The 10388-nt window shown below is 48.2% G+C and overlaps 1 protein-coding gene across 1 annotated transcript in view; it reads right to left on the minus strand.

Moving 5' to 3' along the window:
• The window catches only part of PACSIN3 (protein kinase C and casein kinase substrate in neurons 3), a 24072-nt gene extending 18269 nt beyond the window's left edge, over positions 1-5803 (minus strand). Inside the window, exon 1 of the mRNA XM_068193654.1 lies at positions 5785-5803. The gene's annotated coding sequence lies outside the window, so the exon portion shown is untranslated. The remainder of the gene's footprint in view (positions 1-5784) is intronic.
• Positions 5804-10388: the final 4585 nt, after the last annotated feature.

Consider the following 10388-nt stretch of genomic DNA (forward strand, 5'->3'; position numbering starts at 1 on the left):
GCAGGTAGAGGGGCAAACTCCAGTAATTTCCTTCCACTGGAATAGGCTCCTGTGATTGAATCACCTTGCAATGCCAAGAGCAGGGATCAAGTTTACATGAATGCATTAGGAAGTCCTAAGGAAGCAGACTGCACTCAGTGCAGTCAAATGAACTTTGTGGGAGCCACAAGCCAGGTAGGTCCATTCTAACAATGAGCTTCTGGTGGTTTCTTGCTTCACTAGACTGCACAGCAGTCAGAAGTCTCCAGCCTTCTCTGCTCTGTTCTCCCACTTGGAAGCCACAGTGAGTTTTTAACTCATCTGCAGTTCTGCAGCTTCTGGGTTTCCTTTACCAATACTTGTCTTTTCCACTGGCTGCTTTTTGAGAAAGGGGAATGGGAGATAAGAGTTGGAAGAAATTTGTCCTTCAGACCAAGTGTGTGACAATCATATGGCAAATTATTTCAAAGTACTGCATTTCTTTATCTATGGCTGCATCAAATAGGTTTCTGGTTTTACATGGTAAAAGCTGATTTACTAAAACTGCTTATTATGTAAATACTTTCCTTCCAAATATTCATATAATGGAGACAAAAACATTAAAGATCATCCTCAAGGCATTTCTGAAGTTCATCCAGTTCTCTGCAGAGTTTCGAGTCCCAAACAGTCTGTAGAAGGGAGTGCAACCAACTCCTTGACTTGAGAGCTGAATAAGATAAAACTGAGTGCTAGGGCATCTCTTATGGTAAAGAAGAATGAGGTTAAAGTATCACACCCATTGCTTCTGTTCCAGGTGTGACCAGTTCCTCCACTTTGACAGCAAGGCTCTTTTTTCACTTTTTGTTACCAGAGCTAGGTTTATTCTGCAGGAAAATCTCAACAGCATAAAAACAACTGCAACTTAAGGGAGATTTCAATACTATATAAACTGGAAGGACTGTTGAGTAGCTTTTATACAAAGTCATTTTGCATATTTTTTATGGGACCAGATGTGAAAAGAAAGCATCATTTGCTCTGTGGTTTGGAGAGAACTTATATTTCCTTTGTAGCATCTCCTGCTTCAAGAAGAGTCTGGCAGATCAGCCACTTTGGAGGTACTTCACGTCTAAACCTATTCATAACACCTTTCTGACAGATTTCCCAGAGATACACACAGGTAACAAGGCTGAAGTAGGAAAGCCATTAGGAACTGGCCTGCACTGTGGAGATTCATACTTCATTGAATCATAGAATGGTGTGGGTTGGAAGGGACCACAAAGATCATCTAGATCCATGCCCATCTCCATGGGCTTGGATGCCACCCTTTAGACCAGGCTGTTCGAAACTCCATCCAGCCTGGCCTTGAACACTACCAGGGATGGGGCATCCACAACTTCTCTGGGCAACCTGTTCTAGCAACCCTTTAAGTAAAGAATGTCTTCATAACATCTAAATCTCTCCACTAGTTTAAAAGCATTCCCCCTTGTCCAATCACCATCTGCCCATGCAAAAAGTTGCTCTCCCTCTTTATATAAGCTCCTTTTAAGTGCTGAAAGGCTGAAATTCTTTTACTGAAAGGTTACAAATACTTCACACATTCTTCTTGAAGTTCATTGCCCTGCATGTCATGGAGCAACTTTTATCTGCTTTCATAGTATCTGCACAGAATCTGCTCCTTAGTATCAGTAGTGCCTCTTAAAATAAGTTTTTGGATCTCAGGCTGAAAACCAGAACTATTAACACTCCATATCCTAAATTTTATTCAGAATACTTTAGGAGAACACAGGCAAACAGGGCAGTCAGCCCAAAGTGCACACGTGACAGGATAGATTTTAATATTCAGGATCACTGGAATGTCATTTGCTTTCTCAGTCCACTGCCCAAAGGAATGATTTTGGTTTCTGGTCCTCAGGATTCAACCTGACATGTGAGGAAAGAACACTGGAAGGCTTTTTAAAAAAAACACAAGCACAACAAAGCAATCCAGTGGGCTTTATTTCCCTGCAATGCTTCCTGAAGCAGCTCAAAACCCTAGGTGTTTGCTTGCATTGGAGTAGAAGCCTGCTGGAGTCAACAGCAAGGTTCTCCATGGGTTACCATGGCTCACCAGTCCTCATCCAAGGCAGAGTTGACTGAAAACATCAAGAAGCAGAAGTAAATACCTGTAATTATTCAAGAAGTGAACTATGCTGCATCTTCTCTCAATCCTCTACGAAAGCTTCTTGCCCTTGTCAGAAAAGGCAGCAAGGCCACTTCAGAGCTCTGCACAGCAGTACTGCAGCTCAGCACCCTCAGGAGTGGGAGAGGTTTGGCTCAGCAGCAGGGGTACTATACTGAGGGATGGCAGCAAGTTACTACCAACAGCAAATCACCTGTGGGTGACTGAAAGGACTATGTCCCTGAGAGCCCAGAAGGCAAGTACTGTATCTTCCTGCAAACAGGAGACACATAGCTTGGGCAAGCTCACAGTAGGGACAGGACTGAGGAGGGTGAAGACTTGCCAGCACTGTTACTTATGGGTTGCGTGCAGCAAATCTAACTCTAGCCTGGAAAAACTTAGTTGCAACAAACAGAGTCCTACCACAGTCACCTATTAAGAGAGCATAAAATCCCATACAAACCTAATGCCTCTGGATTCAGGCCCCCGGTACCATGGAGATCTCTCACATGCCTTTTCAACAAACTGCAGTGCCCAGTGACAAACACTAGATTTAACACACAAATTCCAGCTATCCCAAGTCTGAAAGGCTCATTCCCATCATCCCATTCACAGTAAGGAGAAACCAGTGAAGGCTCAAATGTGATTAGGATGCCAGTCACATTTACTGCCTTATAGCAGTGCCCGGCTTCAGCCCACATTTCAGCATGAAGGAATTGAGACTAATGTACCAGTCATTGAAACAAAGCTGGATGATTACAGCAGAGGACGCACCACGTTCTTTACACAACATTTTCCTTTGTGCTGCTGGAAAAACTTGTGCCCAGAGAGTCAAGAGTGTATTTTGATGTTAAATTACAGTGATCACCATGCTGCAAGGTAGTGGCAAAAAGCTACCACTTGAACAGCTTCTTAACTGCTTCAAGGATGCCAAGTTCTGTTGTAATTCTTCAAAGAGCAAAATCCTAAATTCTTAATGAAAATTTCCAGATACAGTAGTCACTGTTTTCTGACCCATCCAATAAAGTCTTAGACTAAAATATTAAGGCTTTTTAAAAAAAAAAAATCTATCTGTCACAGTTGCCTCTCACAGAGTACCCTCTACACCCATCACACTGAGTAACTAGCGATAAAACAGCTTGCCTGATCACAAAGTCTGTTTTATAAAGATAAGAGCTCCTTAAAGGGCTTAAACAGCTCTCGTATTGTTCAGGCATTTCTCCATGAATTCACAAGAGCAGCCCAAATTCACAGATCACTGATCAGCTGATGGCAAAAACACAGGCAGTTTATTAATGCTCTCTGATCAAGAGTATAGCTTTTTCCACTGAGGCTACAAGCAGATACTTTTAGCTTTTGAGGTCTCCAGTTCAATCCCTGGATGCCAGCCATGACACAGACCAAATGGTTCAAACAATAACTGAATAATCTCCACTCTTGAGATGGCCAGAATAAAGAATATACAGTGTTTGCCATGCTTGCTGATATCATGAGTTCTGACAGAAGCTCACATCACCCCGTTGTGGTGGTAGAGGCATTCTTACAGCTTTGCATCTCCTAAGAAGCCCCATTTTTGTATTACTGTATATATTGTATATTACATTATTGTATTATATGTACACATTATTTATGTGTATATATATAGTTGTATTATATATATATATATATATATGTGTGCGCATGTGTGTGTAAATATACATTGATTCTCTGATACATATTTATTTTCTTTTTGTTGGAAATTCATGATCATCCAGAGAAAGCCCAGAAGATTCAGGCTAGGCCTTGTAAAATCCACAAAAACCTAAAATGCACTAAATGCACCAGTCTATGACTAAAAGCACCAGTCATTATCCTGTGAAGAAATTAATTTGGGTCCATAAAATTTTCAGGCTTTTACGACTTGGTTATACACACGGTCTGCCAGTGACCTGCAGCATTTTGGCACAGTCCAGCCACACAAAGGCCTATTCACTTGTTGACATTTGAGAATAGAGTTCCAGGTGGGCAGTTGTTCTCAGCCCTATACATAGGTGACACACTGAAGTTACTGCTTTTTGCAGCCTGAGAAGAAGACAGTCTTCACCTGAACAAGTGCAGGCAAGCCAGAGAAGCTCAAACACACAGATCAGAAGAAAAAAATTAAAAAGCCAGTAAAGCAATACAATGGACCAGGCACAGAATAGGGAAGGCAGCAGGCAGCTGATCAAGCTCACACATTCATTCTGTTCCAAGCTGCAACTCAAAGGACAATCGAGTAAATATTTTAGGGAACTTCTAGAGAAATACCATTAATTACACAAAACACTATCAAAGCAGACTCCATCTCACAGAAAGCACATTGTGGACTTCAGGGAAAGGTGAATCCTTGCATGAAAGAATGTGCCTAGTTACGCAACTCATGGGGAGAAGCTCCACTTTGACTCCACCCAAAGACCAGCTCACACCTGGATCACTGAGTATCTGGACCCTGTCATTTTAGCCCACACACTGCAGTTGTGCATTCTGCTCTGATTCCTTCCCGAGAATGTCACTGTAAGGCTTAGTGACACTTCAATTCCAGGGCAGAGTGGGAGGTTCTGCTTGGGTTCTATACTGCAATCAATTACCATCATATCAGAAATTCCTTTGTGCAAATTAGACCGGCAGCTGATTTGAAGGGGAGAGAAGTTCATTTCCAGTTTCAGGAAATAGGGAGCACCAGTTCTATAAGGAGGGCCAAAGAGTGAACAAAAAGGCCAGATTACTTCCTAGGGCCAGGAACAAGTGTCTGGCGGTGGTCAGCTAACCTCACCCGCCCCACCGAGCCCTGAACCTTCTTGCATACCTGAAGAACTGAAGCAAGGAAAGAACACATAGTTGGCACAGAAAGTGGTGGAACAAGTTAATGCGTTTGGGACACGCGAGCTTCACTTATCGATAGCTTTACAGAGGCCATGGAACCCTCCTCCCGTGCCCAGAGACAAATCAGACTGTCTTCTCAAGCACTGGATATTCAGGCCCACTAATACCCTCCCTGTTTATCAGCTTTCTCCTGCCCTAGGCTGGAGAGGACACGGTAACCCCAGCAGCCTGCCAGGGGCCCGGTGACACAGCCACAGGCAGCACCCCTGGTGCCTGTCCCTCGCCCTCCCCTCCCTGCTGTCGGCAGCCAGAAGAGAGGAAGAGGACAAACAAGGACATCTTGTTCGGTCCCATCTACCGAACTTTTCCATTCCGCTGCGCGGAGTCCGGTTCACAGACCGGCATCACGGACGCCGGAGACAAGGGACCGCAGCCCCGCGAGCACGGGCCCCGGCGCGGCCCCTTTCCCAGGGGGTCCTGGGAAGCCGCTTTATCCCCACTCTCCACAGCGCTGCCAGCGCCCGCGGCTCCGGTTTCAGAGTGGGAAGCGGCTCTGCGCGGATCCGGCACAAAGAGGCCCCTGTCCCCGCGGCGGAGCGGAGGCGCGGGCTCCAGAGGGAGGGAGGGAAAGCCTCGGCAGCCCCCAGTGACGGGGCGGCGACAGCGGGCCGGCCCCGGGAGGCCGGCGGCGGGGCACCCGGCGAAGCTTAGGGACGCAAAGGGAGCGAAACTCCGGCAAGAGCTTCTCCAGCCCCTCGCGACCAACCCGCCGGGAGCGCAGCCCTGCCGCCCTTCCCAGCCCCGCACGCCGCCGCTCCCGCACCTACCGGGGGTCTCCGCTGCGCCTCCAGACGAACCGCACTGAGCCGCCTCCCAGTCCCCTCCTGCCCACAGCCAGCGCCCAGCCGGGTACCGCCTCCCCCACCCGCCCCCTTTCCATGAGGAAACTTTTCCCTCGCAGTTGCCAGCGCGTCCCGAGACACGCTGCTCGCCGCGGGAAGGCGGCGCCGGGACCAGGACGGGCTCCGCCGCCAGGATCCCCAGGACCCCCAACACCCCACAGGGCACGGATCCGAAAAGACGCCGAGCCCGGGGGAGCAAAGCCCACTGCAGTGACCCCGCCGCTTACCTGGCAGGCGGCGCGGCGGGACGCTCGGCGGGCAGCGGCCACCTGGGGGTGGGGCTGGTTGAGCCCTCCCCCTATTTCTGCCGCGGGACGCGGGGGTCCCGCCCCGCCGGAGCTGCTGGAGGCGGGGCGGGCCCGGGCTCGGGGTGCTCCGATGGCAGCGGCGGGGCCGCTCCGGCACAGTTCCCGCCTCCCCGCCCCCGCCGCCCGGCCCTTGATCCAATTAACGGGAGCGGGCTCTGCCCTGGCAGGTGGGGTTGGAGGAGGGTGCTGGGAGGACAGTGCCGGCTCCCGTCGTTATTCTCCCCCTACCTTCACATTGGGAAGGACTGCAGCCGTGGGATGAGGAGGGGACTGAGGGAAGTCGGCCTGCCCGAGATCCCCCTCGTGGCGGGGTCGTTAGGGAGGCAGCCGCTCGGCCCAGCCCTGAGTTCGGCTCCTGTCCGTGAGTTCGTTCATCTGTGTGCTGTACTGGCCAGCTGACCTGCAGGGCCTGGAGCCGCCCTGGTGTTGGAGCAGGAGGCTCCCCAAGGCTGGCTTCCACCCAAGTGAAGTGCTGTGGTCTCGCTTGTGACAGTGGCATGGGTCACTCTCACTGGGCTTAGAGGGTGGCATCACCTCAGTTCGTTTTGGCATCCGTCTTTCTCTTTCAGCCCGATCTTGCTGTTTTCAGTCACTCTTCCATTTTTCTGAAAACGTCTATCTGAATAATTCAGACCTCATCTTTAAGTCCCCGAGTGCAATATTCCCTGGGCCAGGGCTTGTACAAGGAGCACTACCAGACCTTGCTGGCCGGCCTCCTCTTGACTGCTTCCAAGTGACTTGGAACATAATTCCAAGGACCAACTGTGGGTTTGTAGTGGTGTTTATTCAATTGGTGGAAAAAGGAAAGACTGAGAGCCTTGCAGAAGGAAGAGAGGAAGGAGCATGCCATAAATCTTCCACTTCTCTGGAGTAGTACTTGGGTGTTTTGTCTTTCTTTACAAGTGCCCTAGATTTCATAAGAGCCAGAAAATAACTGTGCTGATGCCCTTCACATACAGTGAAATTCTGTGTTAAAAAGTGGACATTAGAAACCATTCCACTTAATTTCTTCTGAGACCAATCCTCTGTTCACTTTTACCAGCATAGGGTCCCTGGAAGGTGGGCACCCATGACAGGTCATTGGCTATGGTGTCACTTTTAAAAAGTGAAGAAATATGCTTGTCTTGTCCTTGAAGTTAATCTCAGTTGAGAGTATAAGCAACAACTTTGGCTTTTACTAAAACAAAACTGATCCCTATTCTTTGGCATAGATAATCTCTAATTCAATTAAGATCTGAGTTTTTGATTTCTGTTATCAAATTAATGTATCTTAATGAAGGTCAGAAAAGGCAAGCTCCTGTCATCCATTCATAGTCTATATCCAGTGTTTGCCCAGTGTTTTGTTTGCATGCTGATTTCTATATCAATATCCCATGTGCATCGAAGATAGCGTGTCTAAGACAGATGCTGCCCGTGTGGGACTTGGCCACCACCAATACTGATTGCAAGGTGAGAGTATTAAATAGCATGGCTGTTGCAATCCTGGACTCCAAGGCTGGAATGGCTTGGCGACAATAGGGTGCTTGGGTAAATGAGGTCATAATGATAGTGATCTTTTTGTTCATTTTCGTGGTATGGGTAGCTTAGCAATGGTCATGGAAGAGAAGGAGGTCAAATAGCATGATATTTACTCCTTCATTTCTAAGGTTTTATATTTTGTTTTATTTTTTCATGGAATATAGGCTTGTTTTCATATGCATGGCAAACTCTAGTTGCTCTAATGATATATACATAGTATATATGATTTATATATTTGTATATGATTTATACATTTGTATATAATTGTATATTTAGCTAAAGTAGCCAAAATTATTCATGCTTTGGACAAAGGTTCTGGAAACAAGGAGGCAGAACACCTAATGGTATTACTACTACCATGAAATTGATCTTAGTTACAATATAGCTTTACCAGACCCAGTGACAAGATAACTCGATTCTGTGGGAGAGAACCATGTCCCATAACTGAGGCAGAACCTCAACATAATTGTACATCAGAGAAAAGGCATAATAAAATAAACCTAATATCCTATCCATGCAGAATTCTACTCCTCTGACTTTGTTGAACTCTTACTGCAGTTCTAAGAGACTGTAAATACATGAAAGAATATTTTTTCAAATTAGTCTTTCTCTTGCTCAGAGTACCATCCAGACATTGAGCTGTGGGACATTGGGCCAGTGGCATGTTTTCTGTGCATGAATTGTGTACTGTCTGCTGTTCTTGCCCTTAGTGGATAATAATTACAAAAATATCTCGTGATTGTCTAGGGAGAAATCAAACTTGGTGTTAGTCATTGACACAAACACTCTGTTTAGCATGTGACCTCGTCTTGAATACTTTGTGCAGTTCTGGGACTCAAAATTTAAGAATGGTGTTGAAGTCCTCGACTTTGTCCAGAGTTTGGCTTGCCTAGGTTGGAGGAAAGCAGGCTGAGGGGTGACCTCATGGCTCCCTACAGCTTCCTGAGAAGGGTAAATGGAGTGGGAGATGCTGATCTCTACTCCTGGGATCCAGTGATAGGATGCATGGGAGTGGTTTGAAGTGCACCAGGGGAGGCTTAGACTGGACAATAGGAAGCATTTCTTTACAGAGAGGGCAGTGAAGCACCGGAACAATCTTCCTAGAGAGGTGGTGAATGCACCAAGCTGTCAGTTTTTAAGAGGCATTTGGACAATGCCCTTAATACCAGGCTTTGACTAGGTCAGCCCTGAACTGGTCAGGCAGTTGGACTAGATGTTCATTGTAGGTGCCTTCCACAGGCAATAGCCTTTTCTACTCTTTTCTAGTCCATTCCATTTCTAAAAAATGCTAACTGTGATAGCTCCAAGATGGAAATGCGTAGGTTACGCTGGTTTTTGCTAATGGGTACAGTTCTAAGACAAATGCTGTGTATTATAAAAGTGCCTGATGGTACTTCAAGACTTGCTAATTGGTTTGATGTATATGTCCAAAACCAGATTGTATTAGTGATTATCATTTTTGTGTATGGCATTCTGATACAGCAAGTAATACAACTTTGTTACTCTTCAGGGAAAGAGCATAGAGACTGAATATTTGTTGTTTTCTGAGGAATTTTTCCGTGCCTTTTCTAGTATTTGAGAAAATCCATAGGTAACTGTAGTTATAGTGCAAAAAATACTAGTACTTGAAACCAAACCCTACAGAAGGCATGGCTATGTACAGCTATTTTAGAACTTGTGTTCATAGCCTCCTGTGTGGGTGACTGTACCTTAATTACTCAGCATAGTTACTGGCAGGCCTGAAGCCAGGGACCTTTACTGCTCCAGAGATGAGGAATAAGGCTCCCCACGGCCAGCAGACAGCAGCCTCCTTTGCAGGTGCGGAGGGAAGTGCTGGTACCTCCCTTTGTGTTGGTAGAGCTCTTCCTTCCCCGTTCTTGTCAGCTTGCTCACGTAGGATCTAGTACTCTCGGAGCTGCTCTCGACAAGACTTTGTTAACAGCTTTTGAAGTGCCTTTTGTTGTTGATGGTGTTGATGCTATTGTTGTTGTTGTGTTCCAACACCAGGTGAATTTTCTTGTGGAAATGGTGTTTTGAATTTTTCTTGATTGCCGTGTTTGGGGCCCTTACCAAACAGCTTTAATAGGATAATTTGGTGCTCTACAAACTAATGAGGGGCGAATGATTTTGCGTGCCGCACCAAATAAACAAGAGGCAGACAAAGACGGATCGCGCGTTTCAGGCCGGCTTGGCCCTCGCAGCCGCCTCTCGCTCCCGGGGAGCCGGAGGTGCTGCTCATGCTGATGGCCGGGGAGGCCGGCAGGGGTAGGGGCTATGGAGGCGGGCTGGGGCTAGACAAGCACGCCGAGCCCTCCCCGGCCTCCCCCTGTCGATGGCGTTGCCGCTGCCCCTGCCCCTCAGCGGCGAAGGGCGGCGGGGGCCGCCACGGCCGGCGAAATCAGCGCCGCTCCGCGGGCCGGGCCGAAGCCGCTGCCCCCCGTTCCCGCCCCGGTTATGAAACCGCGGGGGAGGGGCCAGTGCCGGCCGCCGGCCGCGGCGGCGCCGGGAGAGCCGAGGCCGCGGGAGCGCAGGTGAGAGCGGGGTGGGCTTTCCGCCCCGGCCGCGGGGGCACCGGGCCGCGCCAGGGGCTGAGGGGCAGCCCCCCGCCAGGCCCGGAGGTGCCGGAAGGGGGGCGCTGCCTGGGCAAGAGCCTGCGCGGTGCCCGCCGAGGTGTATTTAACACGGGCAGATATCAGTGACGGC

This window comes from Anomalospiza imberbis, chromosome 6, assembly GCF_031753505.1.
Source record: "Anomalospiza imberbis isolate Cuckoo-Finch-1a 21T00152 chromosome 6, ASM3175350v1, whole genome shotgun sequence".
NCBI classification, from domain to species: Eukaryota; Metazoa; Chordata; class Aves; order Passeriformes; family Viduidae; genus Anomalospiza; species Anomalospiza imberbis.